The sequence below is a fragment of the Amblyomma americanum genome, chromosome 1 (assembly GCF_052857255.1).
Source record: "Amblyomma americanum isolate KBUSLIRL-KWMA chromosome 1, ASM5285725v1, whole genome shotgun sequence".
In the NCBI taxonomy this organism is placed as follows: Eukaryota; Metazoa; Arthropoda; class Arachnida; order Ixodida; family Ixodidae; genus Amblyomma; species Amblyomma americanum.
In genome coordinates this window covers 375,007,300-375,025,298 of record NC_135497.1, presented here as the reverse complement: position 1 = coordinate 375,025,298, position 17,999 = coordinate 375,007,300, and the positions used below count along the sequence as shown (strand labels likewise).

The 17,999-nt window shown below is 46.5% G+C and overlaps 1 protein-coding gene across 3 annotated transcripts in view; it reads right to left on the bottom strand.

Annotated features, from left to right (window-relative positions):
- The window catches only part of LOC144115664 (visual pigment-like receptor peropsin), a 396,267-nt gene that overhangs the window by 13,240 nt on the left and 365,028 nt on the right, over nt 1-17,999 (bottom strand). The gene's annotated exons all lie outside the window — the stretch shown is intronic.

Genomic DNA, 17,999 nt, shown 5'->3' with positions numbered 1-17,999 from the left:
TGGGGGTTGGACAGCATACCGTACACCCCTGAAAGGGAGTGTGCTAGTGGACAGTTTCCTCTCCTTTTCCTCCAAAATGGACTAATTCGTGTTTAAAGTGGTGAGCCCCCACTCGTCGATTTCGTCATGATCTGTGCGGTCCAAATACGCCCACTGGGGAAGTGGCAGTTCAGTTAATGACTGGTCACGAGAGGTTACTCGGGAAGAGCAACCTGCATGACTCTCGCAAGCCCTGCCGGTGGCAGCACCTGCCGTCGCAGGGCACTGGCGCATCGCTTAACCATAGTACTACTGGTCCAGGCGTGGTTTGAGAACTCCCAGGGATATATGAATATTAAGTAGGGAATGACCAATAACGCATACATGAGCAATACCCCTTTAACGCTGTCGCGTCCTATCCTTAAATCTGAGCTTAGAAGTCCAGAAGTTGCCGATCTTTGTCTGAAGCCTACTGACCTTGAAAACCGAGCGTACAACCGAAAACGAAGAGCTAGAGCACCTAATTAGCATTTGGCCTGACCACGCTAAGTCGTCCGCCATTTTAATGCGGTGGCGTTACTTAGCTCGTGTCGCAGAAAATCTGGCGTCGGCGTCGTTGACCGTGAGCGAAAGATGCACGAAAAATCCCCAGAGCAGCAACGTAGGAGGTAGGTGGGCCTCCCGTATCTTTGTGGCGTAATCACAACCTACTCACCGGATTGCGAGCAAACTGCGCACCGTGGCAGATGGCAGTTAAATTAACGATTGGTCACGCGAGGTTGCCTGGGCCGCACACGCCCCACCGGTGGTAGCATCCGCCATCGCAGGGCACTGGCGCATCGCTTAACCGTAGTACCACTGGTCCAGGAGTAGTTTGAGAACTCCCAGGGATATATGAATACTAAGTAGGGAATGAACATTTCTGCATACATGGGCATAAACTCATTTAAGCTTTTGCGTCATACCCTTCAGATGGAGATTAAATAACCCCTCCATTTTTTTTCGGCTGCTAGGAGCAGAGTCAGGCACGTTTCCAGAAATTTTTTTCGGCAAGAAGCCCAACGCCATTTGTTGTACCCCGGAAGGGGGGGGGGGGGGGGTGCATGCTTTGCGAGAAACTGATAGGAGGACTGATGGGGAGGAGCCTCTTGGATATGTACCGGGGCAGAGTGCCCACTTGTTTATTCCCTCTCCGCATTGTGACATTCACGACTGCGAGGCCTCCCAGTATTCCTGTCGGGCTGATGAGGCTTAACATGTATCTTTCAGCTGCCTATCTACACTCGTTTTGTTTTCCGAATTCCTTGCTTCGTTCGCCAGTTTACATGGAGGTTTGTGCTACTCAGTGTAAAACAGCCTTCGAGCGTTTGTTTGCTTTTCCGCACCGCACTCTGAAGACCATAAAATTCATCAATATATCCTCAAAACCTTCTTTCGAATCATTAGCTGACTTCCCATTGCGTAGACAAAAAAGAAAAAAAATGTGCCTGCTAAGCTATATATAAAAATATGCAGTAGATTGTTGGGCAGCGCAGTTCTTGAAAGAGCATTTCCTTCCTTCAGATGTTAGCGGCGGTACAGCTGCCTTTCTTGGAAAACTGTTCATACTTTGACCAGAAGGGATTACTTATTCATAAACTAGTTGCTGAAAAACATAGGCAACTGTCAGGGGCACTTAGTTAGTTTTGATAAGTTAATCACGCCCTCAGCCACAACCCTCCAGTACGAAGCAGCCCCTGCGACAAGTGCAAGGGTTGCTCTGGTCGTGAGCGAAAATGCGGTCGAGAGGAAGTTAGGAACACGTGACGTGAGTGAGTGGATACAAGAATTCGAGGAAACAAAATTTACGTTAGCTGTCCCTATAACAGTGCCCACTGTTGCGCACATGCCTCACTCTGAATTTATGATGCAACGCACTAATTCTGCCTTCTAAACAACTAAGATTGCTCTTTTAGCAGTGCTGAGAAGGTTAGCTCCAGAAAGATTTATGCCGAAACTGCCTTCAAGGTTTATCAACTGGGACGTATACGATAAACAAATAATACTGCACTTGCGTAGATTTATAGATTGATGCACAAAAAAGGCATCATTGCAGATTCACGTAGGGGCGTAAATTTGTTCCGAACCGCATTACCCTGTCTGTCAATGCGCTTAACACACTCATGAGACACAACAGAATGAAACCGTCACATAGCAAGGCAAAATCGTAGGTTTATGGTAGTGACCTCAGGCGCAAGGTAAAATCTGTGGCATGTCTATACAAAGTGCAGGATTCTGTCATAGGCTGTTGCCAAAAATATGTGTAGCCTGAGCAGTGAATTATACTAATGTTTAAGGCTTTTAAGATCTAAACTTCTATTTATAAAACAAAGATTAATTTTAGAGTTCTCGCTGACTTGCTTCGAGCTCTTCATTAAGATTCCTTTTCAGAAATGTGCCAGCGTTCTTTCTGCGCGAAAAAAACTCACTCAGTTCCCAAGGAAATCGCAAATGAGCGTCCTTTCCTATTCGATCTCCAATGCAAAGCTGTCGACGCTCTCGTCGCATCAAAGACACCGCATTCGAAGAGAGAAGAGGCGGTTGGGAATGATTTGCTATTGCAGTTTAGTGTGATAACGTAGGAAAAGAAACGGGAAATGGGGAGAGGAACAGGCTGGCGACTGCCACCCGAAGAAGCACAGTGTCCGCCTCCTTCAGAAAGGGGAGTAAAGAGGAAGCGTAGAAGCATCGAGCAGGAGAGAAATACAGCACGCTAGGCGACGGCTTTCATGATAAAAGAAACCCAGAGAAGCCAGGCGCGTGGCCGGGAATGCCAATATAGCGATGAAAAAAAAAACAATAGCAAGACAGCCCCGGCACCGGCGATTGCAACGTCCTCTGCACGAAGACGCCTTCCTTAAAATGGGGGATTTAAGATTTAACTGAACCCTAAGCGACGTGAGTGCTCGCGCTTTCGGAGTTGTTGCTTATGGCAGCAGAAGGCGAAGACGGCGCGCCCTCGAGTTCGACACAGCGCAAAGCCGCGAGTTCGTCGTCAAGCTGCGAACGAAGTAATGTCGTGGAGCTGAAGTTTTTCCCTCACAAGAGCGAGTGGTACGCGCCCTTTTAAGCGCTTGCAGGAGGGGTTACGAAATAACGGAACCTAACGGCAGGAAAGTCGCTTTGACTTGTGGTCCAGTAGTGCTTGGCGAAACTTGCTTCCTTCTATCACTGCCTTTCTCTTGCCTCCCCAGCACAGAGTAGCATGTCAGCGCCTTCCACACGCGGGGAAGAATTTACGTTCTTCATTAAAGATTCTCTATCTCTCCTTCTGCTTTCATAACGTGCCGGTGTGACACGTGATCATTTTTGGCAACTGCGGCTGCGTTCCTCGCGGGCCATTATTAACCGCTAGGAAACTCAGCTGATAACTGCGTTCTAAAGTGAACACGACGCACATCGTCCTCTAGTGCGAATCCTATATGTGCTTGAGACGCGCGGCTGGTAAGAGCGATTCCGGTGCACCAAAAATGGCATGTAAATCATCGTGAGCAGCCACATCACATGCGATAGCGTTCAGATGCCTTGAACGTGATGCGTGGCAGCTGCTGTAGCCTTCTTTGCTTGAGGACACAGCGTGAGGACAGAAGAGTCCAGGACGCGCCCCCCCTGGCTCAAATGCCTCGCTGCGCCACCAGCGTCATCTAGTGGCCCGAGAATGGCGCGTCCATGCCACGATTTCGCGCGCCAAGTGGGTGCTGGTCTGGAAGCCACTGCTCTTTTGCTTGGTGCGAGAAGCAGCCCACACGGTGAGTCGACAAGCTCCCCTTTCCACCGTACGCCACCACTGGTATAAGGCGTCGGCAAGCTGCATTTTCTAAAATTTCGCCAGAATCTCGCTGCTGCCAGCTGCGAGAGTGTTGCTCCGCGCATCAAGAAGGATCGGAACACCGTTGCGGGCACATTCTCGACCGACCGCACAGCAAGACAACGTGCTTCGTGTTCGCTTCAGAACGCGGCCATCAGCTGCGTTTCCTAGCGGTTCATATGGCCCGCGAAAAACGCAGCGACAATTGAGGAAGGTGATCCGGAGCCACACCGGCACGTATATGAATGCAGAAAAAAAGCATATCGGCCACCAGCGATGTTTTTTTTTCGCATTAGCTCGTCCTGGCCACTTCTGTCCCCGACATTGCTTACATTTTAGCTGCGACTGCGAGCACTGCGAAGTGGTCCTGCACTTTTGCGAGCTGAAGCACCTCTGCTACCAGCAGATGACCAAACCCGTCACAGCAGTTCAAGCGCAAGGTTCCAACACGCAGCACGCACAGTTCTACTTTATAATGTGCTTGAACATCGCCATGCTCCGTGTCGTGTTCTTTGAGCTGCGGTCGCTCGGCGGACCGCACCGATAAAAGTATTCACTCGTTCGTGCTTCCTTTCATAAAAGCACTTTACAGAATTTCAGTCGATGAAAAATGTTACTCTGTGCTTCGGCTGTGCTTCTCAGCATATATCGTGAATGCTTTATTGATGAGGTTTTCTGCTCAGTAGGCATGAAGTAATGCTTGAGGCACTGCAAAACTGAGGCTCGTTCGCTAGCCAGTGAGGAGTCTCTTCATAGAGCTGTTTTATTACAGTTTACTGTACCTATTAGAATTAAATATATTTTGAAACATTACAGCAGACTGTTTAAATAAAACCAAAGTAGCTCCGATACCGAAGCACGCGTTCAAAGATGTCCACACCGGCAGGTGCGAAGCGAGAATTTTCTACTTACGCAAGCGACACGCCATCTCCGCCAGCGCGGTGTGTGTGGACGCCGCGGAATACCAGTAACACAATAAATACGCGCTTGCAGTGATAAATTCCCAATTCTACCCGATGCTCGCTTCCTCTTTCATAGCCGACTATGCAGCGGCGGCGGAAACCGCCGCTGTTGCTCTTGTCGTACGACACTGCGGCGCGCAAGGGCGCAACGCTCATGTGGTCACGGATTCACAGGAAGCCTGCCGAAACTTCCTGCGAAGACGCGTCCCAAGACACGTCGCTCGATACAAGGGTGCCCGACCCCTCAATAAACCCCACCAGATTACGTGGACCCCTGGTCACGAGGGACTAGAGGGAAATGAAAGGGCGCACACTTCAGCTCGAGCAGCAATTAACCGAGCGGGGCAATCCAGCGCATTCCAATTCATCCCGGTTCTTACCAGCTACAGCGAACGCGCAGAGTTACAGCGGCTCCAACGCCGAAAATACCCTCCTCCTCACCCAGGACGCTATCTCCTGGCGTCACATCCAAACACTTTCCCTTATCTCCACAAACTTTACCTCATGCACCTAACACTACACCCTGACACATGTCCATAGTCGCAGGCCCGCCCAACACTCTTCCACATTTTGTGGGTATGCGGGGTGAAACCTATCCACTTACAGACGCAGTACACGTCATTTGAGCGGTGGGAGGCGATGCTGACCAGCGATCGCACGAGGACCAAAGAGCCCCCATAAAACAGGTCCGTCTGACAGCTCAAGCACGTGGAACTCTGCAATAAGGACCCCACCCGCAAGCCTCAAGGAACATTCCCCTGATTTTAGTCATTTAAGTTTACCTACCTACTACTGCTGAACGCCTGTATAATTATTACTACAGAAGACGCCGTTATGCGCCCGCCAAAACTTCTTTCTTCGCTTTGGGACCAGATTGGCAGAGGCCATTGTTTCGTGTTGTGAAGATACGTGCAATGTTTCGACTTCACTTGATCTCTGCACTTGAGTTTCTCCGTGTTATTATCCTTTTACTCTAGGATACAGCAAGGCGTACGCCAGGAACTTAGCACTGGTCAGATGACACACTGCCGAGCTCCACAAAGCTCCCTTCTGGCATATGTTCCGCCGTTCATGTCTACTGTATAACACACCAACCCAGTTCATACTACGCCTGTTTGTAAGCATTCACAAATTACAGCACAAAAGTGCTACTGGGACGTCTTTGAAAATAAGTTTACGGGAATCTTTGATACCCATTAATTTGGTCATTAACAGAAGAAAACAGCATTTACGATTTTTCGCAAGTTGTAACAGGCATTTTTTTCTGGCAACTGACGGAAGCTTGGTCACCGATGTCATGAATGCGCCTTATCTCTAACATAATGCAGGTGATATTTGAATCTGAAAGCAGTAAAACTGTGGCAAAGCCAATGTTATCTCTCGGTTCCTTTCCCACGGGGTGCTGGTTTGACCCCATACGCTGTGATCCGTGTACTTCGCTGTGATCAGTGTACTAGGTTTATTTTACAATCCGCCTCGGTGCTCAAATATTGTACTTTTGTCTGGGCAGCAACAACAGCACAGACTATAGCACAACTCTTACTGCTCCTAAAAAGAATTTCCAGACTAATTTCTAAATCTCGTACGTCCTGCGTAGTGCACCATTGCAACTGTAAGCATAGTGCGAGCTGAATATTGTTTATGTGACTTGGTTACACAACATAAGACTTGGTAACTTATACCGATTAGGAATCACCAAGAAGGGCAATATACGATTAGTACTGCTTCACGGCAACATGACTGCATATAATACTCACTGTTTTTGAGCAGTGGTACGTTGAAGGCTGCCGGACAAACTACGGTAGACAGAGGCTGCGGTTCGGACTTCCTAACCTGCTCAAACAATTCGCAACGTATAATAGCGAAGGCCTAGCTCTTGTTATTTTAAAGGTCGCTGCGTGAGATATTTTCTTAAAATATTGTTAATTTTTCTCGCATTTTTTGCTTACGTACACACGCCGACCACGTACTCAATTATTTCACCATTATAAAAAGAGGGTGAGAGATACCTTCCAATGATTGATGTATTATTTGATCACTCTCTACAGCGAATCCTTTCATTTAATTAGCCTGCATTAAGTCTGTTTTTAATTTTCATTTCAGAGTAATCTAGAGGTGTGCGAATATTCAAAATTTTTGAATAGCGAATTGAATATCGTTATATTTGACTCGCTGAAAGAACCAAGTCGTGCACGTTCAAAATTATTCGAAAAGAATTGAAAATGTTAAGTTTTCGAATAGTTACAGATTAATTGGCACGGAGTTTCAAAAGAGAACGCCGCAGTTTTCTTCGACGACTATTTCATAAACAAGGGCCCAGCCTTGCGTTGACCAGCATGCTGCCGCAGTCAGTCCGCGTGAAATGGAAGGTCCAGCCCCGTGACACGGCCCATTCATGTGGCGTCCTTCATAATGGTCATATATATATATATATATATATATATATATATATATATATATATATATATATATATATATATATATATATATATATATATATATATATATATATATATATATATATATATATATATATATATATATATATATATATATATATATATATATATATCAGCAGACAAGTTAAAGGAAATGAGGGGCCCGTTTTGACAAATTTATGAAGGGAGCGAACAGTCACCGAAACCAAGGTGCATAGGGGAACGTTAATTTTTTTTTTAATGTGTTATGCTTATCAGTAGGATAATAATTCTTAGATTAATAAACTGCTTAAAGAAAATTACTTATAAAGCAGCAGAAAAAACAACCATGCCGCCGGTGGGATCCGAACCCACGACCTCCGAATATCGCGTCCGGTGCTCTTACCAACTGAGCTACGGCGACGGCTGTCCAATCTGCTGCTCTCGTGGGTATTTATGTTTACTGGGTGTAAGCGAGCCTTGAGAGTGTTCACCAGCGCCACCCTCGACCATAGCGGCGGACGTAGCACGTCCTGTAATACCGCGAGCGTGACGTAGAACGTCGTCTAACGGCGGGGGCGGAAACTGTGCGAGAGCCCTCTTATGCTACCTTTGGCATTAAGACTGCCAGAACCGAGACCCTCGTTAAGCTATCAGCAGACAAGTTAAAGGAAATGAGGGGCCCGTTTTGACAAATTTATGAAGGGAGCGAACAGTCACCGAAACCAAGGTGCATAGGGGAACGTTAATTTTTTTTTAATGTGTTATGCTTATCAGTAGGATAATAATTCTTAGATGAATAAACTGCTTAAAGAAAATTACTTATAAAGCAGCAGAAAAAACAACCATGCCGCCGGTGGGATCCGAACCCACGACCTCCGAATATCGCGTCCGGTGCTCTTACCAACTGAGCTACGGCGACGGCTGTCCAATCTGCTGCTCTCGTGGGTATTTATGTTTACTGGGTGTAAGCGAGCCTTGAGAGTGTTCACCAGCGCCACCCTCGACCATAGCGGCGGACGTAGCACGTCCTGTAATACCGCGAGCGTGACGTAGAACGTCGTCTAACGGCGAGGGCGGAAACTGTGCGAGAGCCCTCTTATGTTACCTTTGGCATTAAGACTGCCAGAACCGAGACCCTCGTTAAGCTATCAGCAGACAAGTTAAAGGAAATGAGGGGCCCGTTTTGACAAATTTATGAAGGGAGCGAACAGTCACCGAAACCAAGGTGCATAGGGGAACGTTAATTTTTTATTTTTTTTTAATGTGTTATGCTTATCAGTAGGATAATAATTCTTAGATTAATAAACTGCTTAAAGAAAATTACTTATAAAGCAGCAGAAAAAACAACCATGCCGCCGGTGGGATCCGAACCCACGACCTCCGAATATCGCGTCCGGTGCTCTTACCAACTGAGCTACGGCGACGGCTGTCCAATCTGCTGCTCTCGTGGGTATTTATGTTTACTGGGTGTAAGCGAGCCTTGAGAGTGTTCACCAGCGCCACCCTCGACCATAGCGGCGGACGTAGCACGTCCTGTAATACCGCGAGCGTGACGTAGAACGTCGTCTAACGGCGAGGGCGGAAACTGTGCGAGAGCCCTCTTATGCTACCTTTGGCATTAAGACTGCCAGAACCGAGACCCTCGTTAAGCTATCAGCAGACAAGTTAAAGGAAATGAGGGTCGAGGGTGGCGCTGGTGAACACTCTCAAGGCTCGCTTACACCCAGTAAACATAAATACCCACGAGAGCAGCAGATTGGACAGCCGTCGCCGTAGCTCAGTTGGTAAGAGCACCGGACGCGATATTCGGAGGTCGTGGGTTCGGATCCCACCGGCGGCATGGTTGTTTTTTCTGCTGCTTTATAAGTAATTTTCTTTAAGCAGTTTATTAATCTAAGAATTATTATCCTACTGATAAGCATAACACATTAAAAAAAAATAAAAAATTAACGTTCCCCTATGCACCTTGGTTTCGGTGACTGTTCGCTCCCTTCATAAATTTGTCAAAACGGGCCCCTCATTTCCTTTAACTTGTCTGCTGATAGCTTAACGAGGGTCTCGGTTCTGGCAGTCTTAATGCCAAAGGTAGCATAAGAGGACTCTCGCACAGTTTCCGCCCTCGCCGTTAGACGACGTTCTACGTCACGCTCGCGGTATTACAGGACGTGCTACGTCCGCCGCTATGGTCGAGGGTGGCGCTGGTGAACACTCTCAAGGCTCGCTTACACCCAGTAAACATAAATACCCACGAGAGCAGCAGATTGGACAGCCGTCGCCGTAGCTCAGTTGGTAAGAGCACCGGACGCGATATTCGGAGGTCGTGGGTTCGGATCCCACCGGCGGCATGGTTGTTTTTTCTGCTGCTTTATAAGTAATTTTCTTTAAGCAGTTTATTAATCTAAGAATTATTATCCTACTGATAAGCATAACACATTAAAAAAAAATTAACGTTCCCCTATGCACCTTGGTTTCGGTGACTGTTCGCTCCCTTCATAAATTTGTCAAAACGGGCCCCTCATTTCCTTTAACTTGTCTGCTGATAGCTTAACGAGGGTCTCGGTTCTGGCAGTCTTAATGCCAAAGGTAGCATAAGAGGGCTCTCGCACAGTTTCCGCCCTCGCCGTTAGACGACGTTCTACGTCACGCTCGCGGTATTACAGGACGTGCTACGTCCGCCGCTATGGTCGAGGGTGGCGCTGGTGAACACTCTCAAGGCTCGCTTACACCCAGTAAACATAAATACCCACGAGAGCAGCAGATTGGACAGCCGTCGCCGTAGCTCAGTTGGTAAGAGCACCGGACGCGATATTCGGAGGTCGTGGGTTCGGATCCCACCGGCGGCATGGTTGTTTTTTCTGCTGCTTTAGAAGTAATTTTCTTTAAGCAGTTTATTAATCTAAGAATTATTATCCTACTGATAAGCATAACACATTAAAAAAAAAAATTAACGTTCCCCTATGCACCTTGGTTTCGGTGACTGTTCGCTCCCTTCATAAATATATATATATATATATATATATATATATATATATATATATATATATATATATATATATATATATATATATAAATATATATATATATATATATATGGCCTCCATGATTGGCGATAATGCGGGGCTCAGGCAGGTTTAGCAAACTGGCAAATCGCGCCTTGATCACGGAATGCATGACTGGTACGTCACTTTCATCCCTCTCATATCTACTAAGCTGTGGCGCTGGTTTATTTGCTGTCATTGCCACTTGAAAAAGATAACTTTCTTGCATGTTGTATGAGATTTGGACATGCAGTTAATGTACTGACTTCTCGTTGCGTAAGCCTCAGCGGAGATCAGCGTTGCGTCATCTGAGAAGTATACCTATTTCTACAGAATATGTATGAAGGAAGCCAATAGTGACCGAAACCACAGGGGAATGTTTTCCTCTTATTTTATCATTTGTGCGCTTAATCAACGGGATAATTATATATATATATATATATATATATATATATATATATATATATATATATATATATATATATATATATATATATATATATATATATATATATTGTTTTATCGATTGAAGAACGATTGGAAAACAAAAGAAAAACCAACCGCACTGCGCCGGTGGGATCCAAACCAACGACCCCCAAATTTCGCGTCCGGTGCTCTACCAACTGAGCTACGGCGGCGGCTGTCCAGGCTTCTGCATACGGGGGTATTTGTGCGTATTGTAATCGAACCTTGACAGTGTTCACCTGCACCACCCTCGCCCATAGCGGCGGACGTAGTACGTCCTGCATTAAAGTGAGCATCACGTAGGAACGTGGTCGAACGGTGAGGGCAGAAGCTGTGCGAGAATTCTCTTAGGCTACCTAGGAAGTTCGCTTCTTTTGTCTGCTCTATAGAAGTAATAGCTCCGTAGTTTTCGCACAATTATTCGTTCTGTACGAATGAAAGGAGAAGAAGCTAATATCAACAAAATATTCAATTCGTATTCGATTTCGTTCTTTCGTCATACTCGATTCGTATTCGACGCGATTTCTGGCTACATTATCCGCATTCGATTCGGTAGCAAAGCTAAGATATTCTTCTTTGTTTCGGTTTTAAAAAAGTACTTTCGAACACCCGTACAGTAATCACCTCGTCTAAGTGTATGTCTCCACATGCGTGCTTTGTTCCCTGCGTTCACTACGTGACCTTCGTGAGGCAGCAGTATCGTGCTTCTGAATGTTCAGTTGTCTCTATTTATTTGTCTATTTGAGCTTTGTGTTGATATCCTTGCTGTCTATTGCTGCTTAATAGGGGACCCCCCACCCTTTCCCTATGCCAAGCTGCTCCCGAAATTTTTATGCGGCTGCTCCTTTTCTTCTTTTGCTGGCAAGAATAAAAATTGGCAGACGATTACAATGGTCGGTCATACGAAATTTGAGCGCGGCTCTTGACACACCACCTGCTACCGCTGACAGGTGGCGTTTCGCTCTGCTACTGCCTGCCACGGTTGTCAGGTGGCGTGCTACGCTAACTACGTCGACAATGCCGACGCCGACGACTATGAAGCGGCCGCCGCGGTGGCTCAGTGATTATGGCACTCGGCTGCTGACCCGAAAAACGCGGGTTCGATCCCGGCCGCGGCGGTCAAACTACGATGGAGGTGAAATTCCAGAGACCCGTGTACTGTGCGATGTCAGTGCACGTTAAAGAACCCCAGGTGGTCGAAATTCCCGGCGCCCTTCACTACGGCGTCTCTCATAGCCTGAGTCGCTTTGGGACGTTAAATCACCATAAACCAAACCAAACTACCACGCAGAATCGACGAGCGAGAACATAAGAGGTGCGCTCTAGAATTTCATCATTATTATTATTATCTAAAACACAGCGCAAAAACAAATTAATAGAAGTGTGCGACCCAACGCACTGACTATCAACTCATTCTTTTATTCCGCTAGCCGCCTGGATGTAGTACATTAAAAAGGAAGGCAGAAAGAGCAATAGATATACAAAAAAGATAAGACAACCATGATGCCTGTAAAACACTATCATTGCTGGGCGCATTTATGAAGAAATAAGCTGTCTTTTTCAGGAAGGCTGACGGACGGCGTGCTTACGTTGTCTTAGTCTCACTGGCGGTAAAGAGTGCCGGCGTTTACGTATTTTTTTTTCTGCAACAAGCAACCTGTGTGCGTTGTGCCAACGCGTTGACATCAGGGAGCGTTTTTCACTCGCAAGTAGCGGCAATCATGAAGACCGCTGAGTAGACTGCCAGTGCGGGCGGCGGGAGGGGGGAGGGGGGTGGGGGCATGGTGTACTACTTTCGTGAGGCAAACAGGGCGCTGTTGAAATGAGATGCTCAAGGATTACCTTGGTAAATATTGCACATCTGGCTTTGCCTTGATGGCACCCGCGTCCCCCAGAAATACAGAAGCCGGCGAGCAAGGCAAATCCTTGAAACACTCACCAGCGAGGCTCAGACGGCGTGAACCGCTTTCCGTTAGCCGTCTCGAAAAAGAAAGCCTGTCATATGAATTGCTCAGCGATGCGCTCAGCAGTAATTGTGTTGTTGTGTCATCATAGCAGTCTTATCTTTTTGTATATTTTTGCTCTTCCCGCTTTTCTTTTTTTGTGTATATTGGAGGCTGGCGCAATAAGAGATTTGGTTGAAAGCGCGTAGTGCAGTCACTATATTCTAGTCCCATGTTTTTGCACTGTGGTGTCTGTTATCCTAAAGATTCACCGACGTCCCAAGTCTGCGCCCTAATTCAGTTTCCGTTCATTTTGGACAGAGCGCAAAAACTGGAACGACTAAATTGACCAGAGTCAGGTGGCAGCTGCATAAAGCGGAGATGCAGTTTTCCCTTGAAGAGCTTCCATACTTCTTTTCACTTCTGTCCGGAAATGGTTTAGACCAGGTTTCACAAACCTTGAATACTGCATTAGGAATGAACGTCAGCCGCTGAGCACTTTACCGCTGTGGTAAGGCCCGGAGAGTGTCTTTTCCTTATTTTTCCACCTTTCAGAACCAGGCTTGTGATTGCTTAGCCCCGCTGGCACTGCATTGTTAACACCTCCCTAGATTCTACCTGGTACTTCCTCCCTCGCTCGTGCACGTCCTGACCGGACCCATTTGCCACCGACAGGCAAATCATTCCAACTTTAGCCGACAGATAGGCGCACTAACAATTCCTCCTCACCCGCCCGCCGTTTCAGCGGGGTCACCGGCGCGTACGGGCGGTACAGCTTAAAATGATTCGAAAATTATCGCTCTCATATCCACCGAATAGAGCCAATGATTTTTTCTTTGTGTGATGGCGACGTACTCTTCAATAATAATGAGGGCGCAGGATATAGACAAGTCAAGCGGCTAGTTAAGGTCATATATTTTGTTCAGCCTTCTTGCGAAAATAAACCGCATAAGAGCACTTTCACCAGAACAGGTTAAGTCTAAATAGATTACCTTTAAATCGCATCAAGATGTGCTGAACCGCTGCCTAGAAGAAACGCACAACGGGCTATGCGCTTGACGTGGAGGCAGCGGAGTCGGACCTCGGCAGAACACGGTGCCTTGCTTCACTTGTAAGCAAGTCGCTCGGGCGTGTTCGGGAAACTCCGTTGCCTAATCGTCTTATTCAGGTGCTGGCTCATCCAAGGCTTAACTGTTCTTTTTGCTGTCGTGAAAGCCTATGTCATCGTCAACGAAACCTGCGAATGAAACAAAGAGGGGAATTTTCTCATTCGAAAACGCGCTGAGCCGTGGTGAAAGCAGCCGATTCGCCGGGTCGAGCGATTTCAAGGAACCCGATTGGTCCGCTGACGACACGGGCCCTGTACACAGAGCCATAGGGCCTCTGACACCCAGCGGCTTTGCAGTTGCCTCATCCCTTTTTTTCTTCGCAAATATAAAACTTGCGCAACGCACCTTGCTCCACGCGTGCAGTCGACGCTTTGGAGGTTGCGTTTCGAAAGCCGTACTGACGGTGGATTTTTCAGATCACGTTAGCAACGTAGGGTGCTCAGTGCGCGTTTCGTAGTTTCTTTGTGCCTCCGTGACATCGATTAAAGGATCAAAAATAGCTCGCTGACTGCAAGATACGACCCAGCAGATTATTTTGAAACAAATTTAATCAACTTGCGCTCTTCACGCGGGGTTGAAAAACTCCGCAAATTCAGAAGAAGGGAGTCGGCGAAACCATTTGCGCTATTGTGAAACGAATAAATCGAAACCTTACCAGTAAAATTAGGATCAGAGAGGTTACCAAGCCGCGCTACTGTTAACAGAAATCATTGCACATGCTAAACAAATGGGGTATCTACCCCACGGTGTTTGCTTAATTAAATTAAATTAAATTTAATAAATTAAATTAAACTTAGTTTAATAAATTGAATTAAACTTAATTTAAATGCAGCTAGGCGGACACCCACGACTTCTTGTCAGTAACGTGTGATAACCGTAGGTACGAATGACCGGTTAGGTTATTTCTGCATGATTGCCTTTTGATTCAAATTGAGAAATCAAGATCTACCTCCTCGACCTTGGTTTGCAGAATCGTTACCTCAGCTAAGTATGACGGGCATTCAATAAATGCCCACAAGTTTGGCTGCTTTGCGTCGTACACTTTGCAGGCCGAACTTGACGCCTTCGCACTGGTGGATCGAGCTCAATGTGGAGGAGCGTCTGACTGGTTCACGCTTCGTGACCGACGAAGAGGTTCCAGTGCAGTGCACCGTTGGCGTCGCCAGCAGCCGCCATCGGCCTTAGGTAAGTGCACCGATGTCGAAAGAATCGCCACTGGAGGGGATCGCACCGCAAAGCCATTCCGAACTTTCACTGCAATTAAACATCTTCCAAACCTGTCACTCAATAAAAGACGTGGGAGGCAAAACTCACTGAACACTCCTCGTATATTACGCGTGAGCGTGGCTATTTGATTGCGAAATCACTAATTTACGAGGTCCGACCGGGTCGTCGAGTTTGTGCGAAGCTTGATCTTGAGGATAAATTTTTCCCGTGCTGAAATAAAATAAATGCAAACAAATATTGCCGCGACTGGCTGTTGAGCCCGCGGCGGCGCGAACAGAGAGAGAGGGTTTATTGACTTGAATGGCAGAGAGGTTGGACTGAAAAAAATATCTGGCCTGCTACTCTGCACTGGGGAATGGTAAGAGGAGTAAAAAGAGGGTCACGATGGGGAGTGATGATGATGGGAGGAGGGAGATGAAAAACACATAAAAAAGAAAACAAGGCACACTTTCTAACATCACAAACGCGAGGCAAGGATCAGCGTCGCTTGCCAGTGCATGAGAGAACTATGCTACGCCTCGTGTTAAACTGCAACACACTCTCACGCTTTGCGTTGCGCATCGTCGTCTCCATCAAATTCCATCTGCGGCGCGAACAGATCAGATCATCTGACCCTCGATCAGAGCTTAACCCGAGTCTAATATCGTCGCCAGACGTGCTCACGACCCATCAAAGAAAAACCATGAGCCAACCAGCCTAAACACATGCTTTTTCAAGTCTACTCGGTTTAACTACGTTAAAATCCTACCACTTTCTCTTTTGCAGTCTGTTTATGCACCTTGCTCACCGCATATTGTTAAACGTGGTGGTTGTTGACGAAATCAAAATGTACTGAAAAATTGGCGCGCTCGGCTTTTCATGCGTTATTAAGATTCTTTCCATCTGCGCCGCCGCGGTGGCTCAGTGGTTATGGCGCTCGGCTGCTGACCCAAAACACGCGGGTTTGATCCCGGCCGCGGCGGTCGAATTTCGATTGAGGCGGAATTCTAGAGGCCCGTGTGCTGTGCGATGTCAGTGCACGTTAAAGAACCCCAGGTGGTCGAAACTTCCTTAACCCTTCACTACAGCGTCCCTAATAGCCTGAGTCGCTTTGGGACGTTAAACCCTCATTAAGCAAACCAATCTTTCCATCTGCGATTCTCGCTATCTGCAATTTTATGGCGGCTGTGCATGACCTCTTTTCTGTGATGCGTGCCGGGGGCTTCATCGATAAAAATTGCTTTATAAACCTCGTTATGGCGTACCGGATGACAATTCACAATCCTGCCGAACCACTACTAAGAAAGCTATAACTGAACTGATGCTGTTCTGATTGCCTCGGGCTGCATAAGTGAGAGTTGTTCTTGGAACCGTGCCTTAAAACGCGCTAAATTGTTCTCCGACTGCGTTGCAGGTATAGCTCGGACGCGTACACCTATCCAGTGGACGCATGCCCACAATGACTACGCAAGTGGGCGTCGTGGAAACTGAAGCATTCCACGTGGCGTCATTCCACCGCAGCAGCGCGCCGAGGCGTCATCATCGCACAGGAAAACAACGGAGCAACAAGCGACGGTGTTCAAGAGCGGCCACAGCAGCCGTGCCCTCCCACGAGCTAATCCGCTCCCGAAACGAATTGCAGGTGAGCTTCAACAGTCATTGACCCTATCACAGCACCTAGTAAATTTGGCTGTGGCTGCTAGGCTTCCCCTCAAGATATCATGCTAGGTATCATGTTGCCATAATTTTATATGCATTTTGCTCGCGTTCTTGCGATCCTGTTACGCCTGTTGACGCTTTGTTTATGCGTTGCTTGGTATGGAATGTACCTGCAAATTTGTGAAGAATTGAATCTGCAATTCTTATCCCCCCCCCCCCCCCCCCCCCGCTTATTGTAATGCCTTGACAAAGGCGCTGCGAGTAATGAATAAATGGGTGTTTTTACCTATATCGTCTATGCAACACAATTCCCGAATTTAAATGAAATCCAGCGCGCCTGATTTACCTTATGAGATTGTAACCCCAACGGTAGAAAAAGAAGGAACTACTATTGAAGAAATTCTGAATTTCTTCACAGAGGTGTTTTCAAATTTTGTTAGACCTTTGGGCGAGTCTTTAAGCAAGGCTAAAAAACTTGATTCCTCCAACGGTGCAAACAGAGCTCTGCTTACATTTAATGAGTGCATCGTTAATGCATAAATGAAAGCATTGAAGAATTTAGGCCCGAACGCCAAGACTTCTGCAAGCAATTGGCAGAAGTTAGAGATAGGAGCACATAACCCAACATAACGTAAACACATAAATAACATTAGTGCGCTCGAACAAAAGCCACAAAGATGGCGCTCTTGAAGCTGAAGGAGTCATTTGAAGAGGCATTCTTGAGATAGAATACCTCCCTGTCCCTGAGGGCTAAAACCTTCTTTGAGTCGTCAACATAACAGCCTTTTCTTTTAGAATAGGTTTTTCGACCAACGGCATACATAAGGGGTTAATCGTGTATCAACGGCAGGTAATGGACTCGCTAACGTGGTAATATGGTGAACATAGATTGTACAAGGTATATTTCAAGATCAGAAACAAGAACGAGACATAAGCACTCATATCGATTCAACACAGACTGCTTTAGACATTCGTTTTTTCCGTCAGCCATTCGAGAATGGAATAACCTACCATCAAGTGTAACCAGCTCATCTTTAGAAAAATTTTTAGAGACATATGAAGCGCACCTGCTAGCTCTACAATGTGCATTATAAACAACATTTCGTCAGCTCCAGTGCTCTATTTGAAGTTCTGAAAATTGTTCTTTCTAATGTGTAATGCATTTATGTTGTTCTTGTTTCTTTTCCCTTGTATTGCTGCCCCCATGTTATTTCTCACCGATTATTATTATTGCTATTAAACCTAACAGCCTCTGTTCACATATAGTTGCAACGCTGTGTTTTATATACCTGCTTTGTTGAATAGTGTTTTTGCCCTTCCTGCGATGATCCCGATTTGGATTGGCAGTATTTCAAAATAAATAAATAATAA